The sequence below is a fragment of the Budorcas taxicolor genome, chromosome 3, assembly GCF_023091745.1.
Source record: "Budorcas taxicolor isolate Tak-1 chromosome 3, Takin1.1, whole genome shotgun sequence".
NCBI classification, from domain to species: domain Eukaryota; kingdom Metazoa; phylum Chordata; class Mammalia; order Artiodactyla; family Bovidae; genus Budorcas; species Budorcas taxicolor.
The window spans coordinates 16,109,686-16,123,959 of record NC_068912.1 but is presented as its reverse complement, the minus strand read 5'-3'; the positions used below and the strand labels follow the sequence as shown (position 1 = coordinate 16,123,959).

Here is a 14,274-nt window from a genome sequence, read left to right as displayed (position 1 = left end):
AGAAAAGAATAAAGAATCGTTCAGCGATTAAGATTTTGTACTTCCGCTGCAGGGTGTGTGGACTCAATCCCTGGTCAGAGAACTAAGGTCCCACAGGGTACAGCCAAAAAAAATCTTTTTAAAGAATAAGGATCTCAAACAAGTGACTTTAGCTTTAATGTTAAGAAGTTGGGGTGCTCGTTTCAGCAGCACATATACTAAAATTGGAACCATACAGGGCTTCCCAGGTGGCGCTAGTGGAAAAGAATCCGCCTGCCAACGCAGGAACAATACAGGGAAGATTAGCATGGCCCCTGGGTAAGGATGACAGGCAAATTGGTGAACGCATTCCATATTTTAAAAGAAAAAGTGAAGGAAAGAAGAGAAAATTTAAAACCTAAGCAAATGAAAGAAAGGAGTATCAGTGGAAATCAATGAAATAGAAAACCTAAAAAATTAAGAAAAAAAATCTATCAAACCAAAAGCTGCGTCTTTGAGAACATAAATGAAACTGATGAATCTGTGACTCCACGATAACAGCTGGTCACAAGAAATACCAAGCTGTGATTAGAAGCCTGAAGTTTTCAGTCCTACTCCTCATCCTCCAGAGAGGGGAGAGAGGCTGGAAATGGAGTTAATTAAAACTGACCATGCCTACACGAGGAAGCCTCCATAAAATCCCAATAGCACGGGGTTCGGGGAGCTTGCAGGTTGGTGAACACATCCTCATCGTGGTAGAACAACGGTCCCCAGCTCCACAGGGACAGAGACTCCTGTGCTCGGGGCCCTCCCAGACTTTGCCCCGTGTATCTCTGTATATCCTTAAATAAACTGGTAACTTTTTTTTTTTAATTGATAAATCTCTAGCCAAATCAATCAGGAAAAAGAGGAAAGACAAAAAGTCATCAACATCAGGACTGAGAAAGTAACAAACCTCCATATTCTTAGGTATTAAGAAGATAATGAGGAAATATTGCAAACAACTCTATGCCAATAAATTTGACAACTTAAATGGACAAATTGCTTGAAAGACGCAAACTACCAAAGTTCATACAGAAAGAAATAGATAATGTGAATAATCCTATTTATTTTTATATTTATTAAGGAAATTTCCTTGTTTAAAATCTTCCCACAAAGAAACCCCAGCCCTGCATGTCTTGACTGATGAATTCTACCAAGTATTCAAGGAAGAAATAATACCAATTTTACACAAACTCTTCCAGATAATTGAAGAGGAGGAAGTACCCCTAACTCATTCTATGAAGCTGGAATTACTCTGATACCAAAACAAGACAAAGGCATTACAAGAAAAGAAAACAAGGCCAAAATTCCTCACAAACATGGATACAAAAATTCTACACCAAAATTTAGCAAATTGAATTTTGCTATATATAAAAAGAATATATATATACATATATATAAAGGATAAAATACCATGATCAAGTGAGATTTAGCCAACAAAGGCAAAATTGGTCTAACATTTGAAAATCAATCAATATAATTCCCTATGTTATTAATAACAAATGTAAAAAGAAAAAGAGGTATTTTTAGATGTGGCAAAAGTATTTGATGAAATCCAACATACATTCCTGATTAAAAACCTTCAGCGAATCAGTAATAGAACAAACCTCCCCAGTCTGATAAAAGACATCTACAAAAATAACTATGGTTAACAGCATACATAATGGTTAAAGTCTAAGGGCTTTCTGCCCAAGACTGGGAATGAGTGACATCCAAACTCATCACCTATTCTGACGATGGTACTAAAGTTTCCAGCCAGCGCAACAAGATAAGAAATAAAAGACATCCATATTAGAAAGAAGTGAAACTGCCTTTAGGCTTCCGTGGTGGCTCAGCGATAAAGAATCCACCTGCAGTGCAGGAGACATAGGAGACATGGGTTCTACCCCTGGGTCAGGAAGATCCCCTGGAAAAGGAAATGGCAACACGTTCCACCATTCTTTCCTGGGAAAAAATCCCACGGACAAAAGAGCCTGGCAGGCTATGGTCCAGAGGGTCTCAAAACAGTCAGACATGGCTTAGCGACTAAACAAAACAAAGCAAAAAACAGAAAAACCACTGTCTCTATTCAGAGATGACATAATCATCGATGGAGAAAATTTGATGAAGTTCTCTAAAAGAGCTACTGGAAATGATAAGTGAATTCAAAGTTGCAGGATACAAGATCAATATACAAAACTCAATTGTATTTCTACTTATTACCAATAAATAAGTAATGACAACAAAATAAATGACAATTACAGTAGTTTTAAAACTACGACGTAGGGGTAGATCTGATCAAAGACATGCAACATCTGTGCACTAAAAATTACAAAACCTGGCTGAGAAGAACTAAATAAGTGGACAGATATATACCACAGTCATGGATCAGGGATGTTAAAATGCCAGTTCTTCCAAAGTGTCTATGGGATTCAATGCAATCCCAATCAGAACCCCAGCCAGCTTTTTAATAGATATTTACGAGCTTGTTCTAAAGTTTATGAATGTGGAAACGCAAAGGACCTTGAGGAGCTGAAAAACCTTGAAAAACAAAGTTGGAGGATTTATACTACCTGGTTTGAAGACTAATTATCTAGCTAAAATAATTAAGACAGTGTGGAGTTTTTAAAAAGTAGACAAATAGATCAACAGAAAGGAATAGAGAGTGCAGAAACAGGCCTAGACATATGTGTACACAGGGCTTCCCCAGCGGTATTAGTGGTTAAAGAACCTGCCTGCCAATGCAGGAGACTTAAGAGACTCCGGTTCAATCCCTGGCTGGGGAAGATCCCTATGGACAGAGGAGCCCAGTGGGCTACAATCCACACGGTCTCACAGAGTCGGACTCGACTGAAGTGACTTAGCACACACTCATATGTATACTACTGATTTTCAACAAGTGTGGAAAGGCAATTCAGTAGAGAAAAGATAGTCTTTTCAATAAATCATGCCAGAACAACTGGATATTTATATGCAAAAAAAAAAAAAATCTAACAATCTATACCTCACACTACATACAGAAATCAAATTAAAATGGATCATAGGCTTAAATGTAAAACCTAAATTTATAAAACTTTTAGAAGAGAACATAGGAGAAAATCTTTGTGACCTTGGGTCAGACTGGGGTTTTGATTGGGATTGTATTGAAGCTATAGATCAACAGATACAATAGTAAAAGAAAAAACGATAAACTGAACTTCAACACAATTAAGGGGACTTGGAGAGCCTAACAAAATGCACCCGATTTTAGTACAGGCTGCCAAGTGCCGTGGGAGGATAGTGGGCATTAGTTGGTTACATTCCCGGCAATAAGTGCCCTCAACTCTGTCCTAAAAACGCTCCCTCTGGGAACCACCCCACTCCTACTTTGTAGGAGCCACGTGCTTAGATGAGATTGCTCTCACTCCAGTTCCAAGGTGATCTGCCTGGCATAATTTCATTGCTTGTACCACACACTGACTGATTCGGGAAGAGAAGCTCTAATATGAACTGGTGCGTGGATTCTCTTATCCACTTTATGTCAGTCTAACCACAGTGGGGTTTAAGGCTTTTGCTCTATGGCTGGGGAAGAACACATTCTCTCTTTCTGCCCTTAAGTCAAGAAGGATGAATGCAGTCTTTATCGCTGCTGGCACCCATCTTGACTCCTTGAGAGAAGTCAGTCTGAAAACAAAGCCAACAAGTCTGAAGAGGCTAGAATCTAGAGGACGAATGACGAAAAGAGCCGGCGTCCTGATCAAACCATGCCTGAAGCTGTTCCTTCTGAAATTCTTAGGCATCTGAGATAATAAATTCTCTTTATTATTTAAGTCCATTTGAATGGAATTTCCTCTTAGTTGCATCTGAAAGCATCCTTATTGATATAGGAGCATAGAAGACAGCTCATTAATTTTGTCTGATAATACTGGAGAAGTCTTCCCAGAGGGGACATTATTGGACCTTTGATTTATAGGCTAAGTAGGCTTTCGCCAGCTAATAAGAGAAGTAAGAATGATCAGCTGACTATGTTACCTTGAGGACAGCCTGACTTCCCTCCAACCCTGGAGCTGAGATCCTTTCCCTAAGTCCTCTATTCCCCTTGAATCTTCACCTTCTCACCTCCGTTTACCAGGCAGCAGCTTATTGCCAGTGGGGATATATTAAAGCTGACTCCTTCTGCCCAGGAAATGGAAAGAACCCAGGAGAATTAACTGGAAAAAACCTATTAAGCAACAAAGAACATACCCAGCTATCAAGTCATCTTCAGAATTCTAAATCATGCAAGTGGCCTTCTTGAATGGCTTTCCCTGCCTGTAAGAGCTCTCCACCTCGAGAGGACCTTGGAGACCAACGGGGTCTGGAATTTTCCTAGCCTGGGCACGCCTCATCCCTCTCCCCTGTGTGCCCTTCAGTCATGAGACTTTAACAACAAGATCCACTTAGCCATGAAACCCTGACATAATTACAAAGAATCCTTTCTCCTTTTGAGAAGCGAGCCTTTTCCCCTTGGGCTGAGATAAAAATCCAGCCTTTGATGTGGCCTCAGAGCTTCATGTTGATTAGAGTTCCTTCTTGGGCAGTGCTTTCCAGCACATTATCTCATCCAAGCTGAGAACCAGCCAGGGATTCTGGGGCCCACATAGCAGATGAGGACCTGGGGTCTCCCAGAGGTTAAATGGCTTGCTCAAGGTCACGCAGCTAGCACCTGGTGGGGGCCCATTCCTGGATTCCTGCACTGCCTCTCTTCTTACATGAATTCTCAGAAAAGCATCTCCACTGTGCCTACAGTCTGCTATGCGAACAGCAGCCAACCTCACCAGGGCAACAACAGTGTTCTGTCCTCCCATAAATCTAGGAATCCCCGGTAGATCATGCCTTCCCTCATAGCTTAGTCAGTAAAGAACATGCCTGCAGTGCAGGAGACCCAGGTTCAATTCCTGGGTCAGGAAGATCCCCTGGAGAAAGAAATGGCAACCCACTCCAGTATTCTTGCTTGGAGAATCCCATGGACAGAGGAGCCTGGCGGGCTACAGTCCATGGGGTCGTGAGAGTCGGACACAACAGCGACTAAACCAGCAGCCGGTACATCTTGACAGGGCGCAGCTGCCAAAGTGAGACCCTGGGCAGTCACTGGTTGCATCTGGGCCTCAAATCCCTCCACGTAAAGTGGACCTAGCTGCCTCACCAGCAGTGGGGACAGTCGCACAGGGCCACTGTGCTCCTCTGATGGACTGGCATTTACCCTCCACCGGCCTGAGAGCTGGCTGCGGTCAACAGTGCTGGAGTGGGCGTGGGTGCTGAGGGTTCCAGCCAACCACGTGCTCAGCAGGACGATGGAAGAAAGGAGTCAGGGGAGGGGTGGCTTCCTACCTGCCCCGTGGGAACCGGGGCAGAGCGTCCCCAAGGGCCGAAACCTGCACACCACTCTCAGAGTTTCCATCCTTCTCACACGAAGCCTCGCTTCCTTTCCCACACTGGTATCACCGCCCCAAGCCACCGCCTCCATTGCCCAGCTTCACCCGGAACAATGGAACCTGGAGGCCTTCTAAAATTAGCCTCCAGCCCTGCCAGGCCTCCTGCCGCTGCCCAGGGTCACTGACTTCCTGAGCTGGGGACATGGGCCTGCTTGGTTCTCTTCCACTGCTCTCCCTCCCTCCTCGCCTGCCTCCTCCTGCCAGCTCTCAGGTGCAGAATTCACCTGGGCTCCCACCTCGTGCTCCCAACGAAGGCAGTGAGCGAGCGAAGCGAGGAGTGCGACTGCTGGGCCTGGAAGAACAGAAGGCTTCCCTCCGACTCGACAGCTGGGCACAGCTGTAAGTCAGGCTCAGATGACGGGCTTGCCTGGTGGTCCAGTGGCTAGGACTCCACACTCCCAAGACAGGGGGCCCAGATTCGATCCCCGATCAGGGAACTGGACTCCACATCCACATGTGGCAACTAAGAGTTCGCTTGCTGCGACTGGAAGATTCCCCATGCTGCAACAAAAGACCCAGAGCAGCCAAATAATTTTTTTTTTCATTTCCAGTGAGCACCCGCATGCTCAGTGAGCCCCGTCTGCCTCCTCAGAATGACATTTCCCCAGACTCCAAAGTGATATACACTCTCCTCCTCTCACCCTTCACACCTCCCACATTCTCCTCCCACCCCTGCCACTTCATACCACCACCACGCCAATGCCCTCGCTTTCTACTTCCTGGGGAAAAACCTGGTGCAATCTGACAGGAACCCCCTCCTCTCCTTACCACAAACCACGGGCCTACTCACATCAAGACCGCCTGTCCGCTTCCCTCCTGTGAGGAGGAATAATGTCCTAGGTCCATCCAGGTGCCTTGATTCCACGCTCCCCCGCTCCCCAAGGACACAGCTCCTGCCCAGGCCCTCAGACCTGCATCACGAGCTTCTCTTCTCCCAAAGCCACCCATCAGCACGTAAGCATGCTTCGGCATCTCGTGTCCGTACACATCTTCCCACAGTCTCATGTCCCCTTCCAGGGGCTCGCCCCAAGCTTTCCTCCCCCTCCACGGCAAAACCGTCGGGCAGTGGCAGCAGCCCACACTCCACCCACTCGTCCATCGTTCTCTCTCAACGTCCCCCACTAAGAAGCCAAGCTCCTTCTTACTTTCCGGCCTTTGCACATGCTGCTCCCCAATCTTTGCTCTTGTCCTTCAGAGCTCGGTTTATGTGCTTTTTTCCTCAGAAGTTCTTTTCTTAACCATTCAACCTCAACCAACCTCCTAGCAACCATCACGTCTCCCTGTATTAATTCTCAGGATAACACTTAACTGTCTAGTAAGTAAACTGACTGTTGGGCTTCCCAGGTGGTGCTAGTGGTAAAGAATCCACCTGCTGATGCAAGAGGCATAAGAGACACGAGTTCGATCCCTGGGTCGGGAAGATCCCTTGAAGAAGGGAACGTCTACCCACTCCAGCATTCTTGCCTGGAGAATCCCATGGACAGAGGAGCCTGGCGGGCTACAGTCCATAAGGTTGAAGTGACCTCACACGCAGACTACCTGCTCCATCATTTTCTGCTTCTTCCTTTGTGATCCATCCCCCACTACAAGAATTAAACTCCGCAACAGCAGAGGCCTTATCATTCTCATTCAGCACTGCACTTAGACAGTGCCTGGCACCTGATCAATAGGCAATGACTACATGTTGATTGGCTGAATAAAGGTGTCCCGGACAAGCCTATTTCAATTTTTTAGAGGGGTTTTTTAAGTTGTCAAGGTCATTATTAAAACTAGGTAATGGAAGATTGACATGCAAATGGAGAGAAGCTGGGAGTAGAAGGGGCTTTAGGAAGCTGATGCCACAGGGGAGGCAAGAGGACATGCTGCCAAGACTGATCAAAGGCAACGGTCAAAGATATCCAGGGCTGGCAGGGGCAGGGAAACCAGCATTCTCGTGAACTGATAATGACACCATAAACTATGCAATGCCTCAAAAGACAAAGATCATGGCATCCGGTCCCATCACTTCATGGCAAATAGATGGGGAAAGAATGGAAACAGTGACAGACTTTATTTTCTTGGATTTCAAAATCACTGTGGATGGTGACTGGAGCCATGAAATTAAAAGACACTAGCTCTTTGAATAGAAAGCTATGACAAACCTAGACAGTGTATTAAAAAGCGGAGACATTACTTTGCCTACAAAGGTCCATATAGTGAAAGCTATGGTTTTCCCAGTAGTCATGTATGGATATTAGAGTTGGACAATAAAAAAAGGCTGAGCACCAAAGAATTGATGCCTTTCGATTGTGGTGCTGGAAAAGACTTTTGAGAGTCCCTTGGACAGCAAGGAGGTCAAACCTGTCAATCCTAAAGGAAGTCAACCCTGAATATTCATTGGAAGGACTGATGCTGAAGGTGAAGCCCCAGGACTTTGGCCACCTGATGTGAAAAGCCGATTCATTAGAAAAGACCCTGATTTGGGAAAGATTGAGGGCAGGAGGAGAAGGGAGCAACACAATGAGATGGTTGGATGGCATCACCGACTCAATGGACATGAGTTTGAGCAAACTCTGGGAGATCATGAAGGACAGGGAACCCTGGCATGCTGCAGTCCATGGGGTCGCAAAGAGTCGGACACGACTGAGTGACTGAACAACAAATGCTTCTGGAGGCAACTTGGGTAGTATCTATTTGAAATATTAAATGTCTGTGTTCTCTGACCCAATATTTTCACTTCTGGGTGTTTATCCTGCAGACAAACTCTCACAAATGCATAAAGAGAAATGTATACAAAAACATTGCAGCACTGTTTATCATGGCAGAAACTTGGCCATAACTGAAATGTCCATAAACTGGGGACTGGTTACATAAACTATTGTATAGCTGCACAATAGACTTAAAAGAATGAGGCAGACTTATATGTATTTTCTAGAAAAGACATCTAATATAGTCCAATGGAGAGAAAAGCAAGTTGTGGATCGAGCCTTATACACAATACTATCCTATTTTTGTTTTTAAAAAGAAATAAAATATGTTAATATGTGTATAAAAATGTTGGAAGAGAATATACTAAACTGTTTGTGACAGTTATTTTGAGGGGATTCTGTATGCAGGGAGATGCAATGTTTTAGATTTCATATTTCTGCAATGTGTTGGGTTTGTATATCCATACATTATTTCTGTGACCAGAAATTTTCTAATTTATTTGCTTCTTATTTCTGGCTGTGCTGGATCTTCACTGCTGCTCAGGATACTCTAGTTGTGGTGCACAGGCACCTCATTGCTGTGGCTTCTCTCGTTGCTGAGCACAGGCTCCAGAAATGCAGGCTTCAGTGGTTGCCGCACTCGGGCTCAGCAGTTTCAGTATACGGCTCTAGGGCGCCTGGGCTCAGAGGTTGCAGCTCACAGACTCTAAAGCACAGGCTCAGTAGTTGTGGTGCACGGGCTTAGTTGCTCCGCAGCCTGCGGGATCTTCCCAGACCAGGGATCAAACCCGTGTCTCCTGCATTGGCATACGTCTATGCGTGCTAAGCCGCTTCAGTCGTGTCCAGCTCCGTGCGACCCTATGGACTGCAAGCCGCCAGGCTCCTCTGTCCATGGGGATTCTCCCAGCAATACCGTGCCCTCCTCCAGGGGATCTTCCTGACCCAGGGATTGAACCCGCGTCTCTTACATCTGCCTGCATTGGCAGCCAGATTCTTTACCACTGGGCCACCAGGGAAACCAGGGACCAGAAAATACTGAAGGCAAACAAGAGGTAATAAATGGCAGGCAGTTGAGCTAGGACAGCTGCAGAGGGAGTACAGAGAAGAGGGCAGGCAGGAGAGCTATTGATGAGACAAGAAGCTGTGCTGCAGATTTTAAGCCTAGGTGATGAGGAGAGCAAGGGCCCTAAACCAGGAGGGTAACACCTCACCACACGAGGACTGCAAAATGAGGTCGACCACATCTCCTGTAAATGACCCAAACTGCAACTGACTGGCTGCTGCCATTCTGGTCCTACATGCCTTTCTAGCCGCCCAGCACCATTGTGACAAAAGCCTTTGCTTTCATTCCCCACTGCGCTGCAGAAACTAGGCTGCCAGCACCATTCTTAGACCTAGGCCAAGGAGCCCTGTCCTGGGACCTCCTGCACGCGTGCACACACACACGCATATACCCAAACACACACGCATACACAGAAATATTGTTAAAGAACACGAGTGACTCAGCAATTCCATTCCCTCTTAAGTGCATCTCCAAAAGAACAGAAACATACATCCACACAAAAGCTTGTACATGGATGTTCACTGCAGCATGGTTCACAATAGCCACAAGAAGTGGAAACAGTCCAAATGTCCATCAACAGGAAACTGGGTAAACAAAATGTGGTCTCTCCAAACACTGGAATCTCATTCAGTCACAGAAAGAAATGACGTGCTGATACGTGCTTCAGCTTGGACAAGCCTTGAAAACATTATGCTAAGTAAAAAAAGTCAGCCACAAAAAGGCACATCTTATGATTCTGTTTATATGTAATGTACAAAATAGGCAAACTCATACAGAAGGAAGTAGACTAGTAGTTGCCAGGGACTTGGGAGAGGGGAGAAGGAGAGGCGACAGCTCATGGGTGCAGCATGTCTTTAGTAGTTGATAAAAAGAGAAAAAGACACTGAAATTGGTGCTAATGGTTGCACAACTGTGTGAACATACTAAAAACCACTGACCTATTCATTGAAATGGGCGAGTGGTATGGTATGTAAATACTGTTAGAACACAGCTGTTAATAATAAACATACACACAGACACACACAGACACCTCCCTCTCTCAGAAGCGTAGCTCAGGGCACACACAGTGCAGTGTGCAACCCTAAACATTCTCTGTTGTGACCCGTGTTCTTCCATGTCTCTGGCCCCATGGCTTCCTGTCAAAGACACCTAAGCCAAGGGTCAGGACAAGGTGTGGCCATGGTGCAGCCAGGGCTAGAGATGGACCTGCTTTAGAAGGCAAGGCAGAGTCCTGAGGAAGTCTTCAGCAAATGAAAAGAAAAAGCAATCCATTTGCTGGATCCTTCCTTTTAAATCATGTAACAATACATCCTTTCCCAGGAAGGGGGTATTGATGTTCTTGCTTCTCTTCCTGTTTCAATCATAAAGTATTCAGGAATGAGCGGAGTATTCGCAACTCTTGCATGTGATTTTTGAGAAATATTTTCAATATCAAATCATTCGTATTACTCCTCAATTTGTAAATGTGGAGGTCTAGATGGAAATGCATACAGCTTGGTACTGATTGTTTACCTTGGCCACCAGAAGAATGCTGAATACTAGAGCTGGAAATAGTTTTATGCTTATAAAAGCATGTAATAAGATTCAACTGATGGCCTAGTGGTTAGGATTTCAAGCTTTCACTGTGTGGCCTGGGTTCAATCCCAGGTCAGGGCACTAAGATCCCACAAGTCAAGGTGTAGCCAAAATAAAAAAAAGATTTAACTGAATTTTCATAAAATAAAAATTTAAGTCATCAGCTTTATTCAAAATATTTGCTTTACATTTTTATATTTTTCTATTTGAATTAGTAGTGTGCATTTTAATAGATGATTTTTGGAAGAAAGGGGATTTCTTTGAAAATATATGGTAATTAATTTTCACTTGATAGTGTTTTACATTTGCTTCAATTTACGTTGAATTGATGAAACAATTCAAGGTCTGTACTTTTTGGAAAGTGTTCTTTGTGCTTTTATTCTTTAGTTCATTGCTATCAACAGCACACAAACTAGGGAAAATCTTGACCAAATCGATACAATTAGTGATTTTATTAAAATAAAGACAAGGAAAATCAGTTCCATGGAAATTATATAATAATTTATGAATGGTATTTGTCTTTATTACTTATCCAGTCATCTCTGGCCCATTAACAAAACACCCGGACAGGCACAAAATTAAATTCAATCAGTTTTGATTATGTTGCCAACTTGGAGCTACATATTTCCTAGTTTTGTTGTTATAAAGTTATATTTGCCAAAGTAGAAGGTTAGAAGGTATTTTATTGTTTATAAAGAAAACAGTTTGTGTTCCTTATAACTTTTAAATATTTGGCCATGTAATATTATGCAGGCCTCTCACCCCAGCCCCACAAACCCGATGGGCAGGCCCACTGGCTGTGCCTTCAGACTCTGAGGGTGATGGAAGACAAGCATACAGAGGATAAACAACCCCAGCTACCAGAGAAGGGGCCACTCCCAGGGCCCACAGGCCCTCCATAACACACTCCCAGCCCACCTGCAGAGGGAAAAAAGATGACTCCCCCATAGCCAGCCAGATATCTGCCTTCCTTAGCCAGGAGCATCTGCTTCCTGGGGTGATGGGCCCTTGGGAGAAACCCCAGCCTACCAAGAGAGGGTGCTCCTGCTCTATGACCCCAGAGACAGCAGAACACACTGTTTCCCCATTCATTACCTCATCGGACAGACGCAGAGTCCCCGCCCTCATGCTGCCTTCAGCCTAGTGAGGGACACCACGGTCACACGCCTAGAGGACCTGCAGCCCGTCCAATCCAGGTGGGATGCACCAGGGCCAGACTGCTCTGGCTTCAGTCTCCCCTCCCGGAGAGGTGTGGGGACCATGCATCCTGCCAGCCGGTCTTCACTCGGCTCTGGATGCCCCACGGACTACTGGCCCAACAAGAACACTCAACACTGAAGAACAAACAGCAGTCTGCTGCTCAGGGTCCCCCATATTCACAAAGATTCAAGAAACACTTCTCCCTGCAACTGCCCGCCACCCACCCCAACCACCACCCACCCCAACCACCACCCACCCCAACCACCACCCACCCCAACCACCACCCACCCCAACCACCACCCACCCCAACCACCACCCACCCCAACCACCACCTCTGAAAGTAAGAAAGTCTCAGAGGCAGAGCTCTGACTCAACTATATGCAAAAGTTGCTATTACCAAACAGAATGACTGGACAGCTGGGAACGCACTCAAGGACCCCATGACTTCACCTCTCCCTGAGAACAATGGGTAAATGCTTACTTTACACACATATAATGAAGGGACTGCTTTGGGCAATTTTTTCTGAAACAAAGGAACTGCCTGCTCCAAAAAGAATTGAAGTCATCACTTCTGAAGACCAAAACTTCTTGTGACCTTTCCAGAGAGCTTTTCATCAAGGTTTCAAAAGTCTGAGAGATCCATCTCAGCCTGAGCACCCTGCTCGAGTTTGAGCAACGGAACACAGAAGGGAAGGAGCAGACTTGGAGGGGTTGTGACAAGGCTGGCTTGAGTATAACTAGTGGCATGTGCAGCGAAGCAAGAAAATTTGGGAGTCATCCACATCAAGATGAGCTCACCAAGGGAAGAGGGGAAGAGAGAGAACAGAAGGCGAGGGCCTGAAGAACACCTGTATTTCTAGGACAAGAAGGGAGGAGGAGTCAGAAATAGAAAAGGCAGGAGCAGAGAGGCAGGAGAACCAAGAAAAGTGAATTCGAGAGAGAGGGAGTGGGTGGTCTTCCCGCAGATGCAGGCGGGCCAGGAGTGAGAACTGAAGACGTGTCCGCGGTGGGTGACCTGTGAGAGGCTGTTTCAGAAGACATGGGAGGGGAGGTCCAATTGCAGGGTGTGAAGGAGTAAAAGGAAGAGAAGACTGAGATGGTGACTGAGGGGTCAGCAGACGGAACGGAAGCTGTTTTAGGACAGGCGAAGGTGGAGAAAACTGGGAAATCCAACAGAAAGGAGTTAACTGAGGCAGCCAAGGCCTCGATAGAGGGATGGAGGGGAGTGTTTCACTAGTGGGGAGTGAAACACTGCAGAGAACCAGGGGCAGGCCCTCCACCCCCGAGGCAGGAGGGACAGAAGGAGAAGGATGGAGTTGAGGGGGGAGGGGACACAGGTTGGGGCTCAGCCACTGTGGCTGCTGCCACCTCCTTAGCCTGGGAAACCAAGGTCAGCACGGCCGAGCCACCACTGTGGGTCTGGCATCTGAGCTAAAGGACCCATATGCCCAAGAGCCCAGGCACTTCCATGGCCATAATAAATACCTCCTGACCAACCATGGTTCACGCTCTCATTCACTTATTTGACAATACTGGGCTTCCCTGGTAGCTCAGACTGTGAAGAATCTGCCTGCAATGCAGGAGACCCAGGTTCGATCCCTGGGTCGGGAAGATTCCCTGGAGAAGGGAATGGCTACCCACACCAGTATTCTTGCCTGGAGAACTCCGTGGACAGAGGAGCCTGGCGGGCTACAGTCTATAGCGTCACACAAAGTCAGACACAAGCAACACTCACTTTGTTCACCATCCCCTACTCTGTGATGGGTACTTCACTGAATGCTGGGAGTTACAAAAATCAGAGGGACCCGGGCCTGCCCTCACAACGCTCAGAGAGCAGCAGGGAGCAAGATGAAGCAGACCTTCACACAGTGTGGTAAGGCTAGACAGAAGGGGGTGTGGAATTCCAGAGCAGGGACATCTCACCTTAGGGAGGAAGCACGTCGGGGAGAAAGCAACACATAGGCTAAGAACCAAGGCCGGAGGAGGAAGGAGCCAAGAGAACAGCAAGGGCAGTGGTGTTCCAGGCAGAGAGTACAGAGTGCTCAAAGACACAGAAGGAGCAAGACCCGGGGATGCCAAGAACCGGGATCCGAAAGGTCAGGGTGGCTGAGAGCGGAGCATGGAGCAGTCATTCAAGGGATGGGGCTGAAGCCACAGGAACAGGGCTTGCCTGAGATATTTAGCAAAAGAAAAAAAACGGAATCAAATAAAATAATTACCTGATTACAAGTACAGCCTCCACAGGTCACTATATCCTGGGACCAAAACAACTGTGTACATTGTGTGCTGAATAAAATCCATAACCCTTGCCAGCGGG

The 14,274-nt window shown here is 46.1% G+C and overlaps 1 non-coding gene across 1 annotated transcript; it reads left to right on the top strand.

Annotated features, from left to right (window-relative positions):
• Window positions 1-236: 236 nt before the first annotated feature.
• LOC128045852 (U6 spliceosomal RNA) lies at window positions 237-339 on the top strand. Its single transcript, XR_008199186.1, has one exon. It is a non-coding gene; the product is annotated as a U6 spliceosomal RNA (small nuclear RNA).
• Window positions 340-14,274: the final 13,935 nt, after the last annotated feature.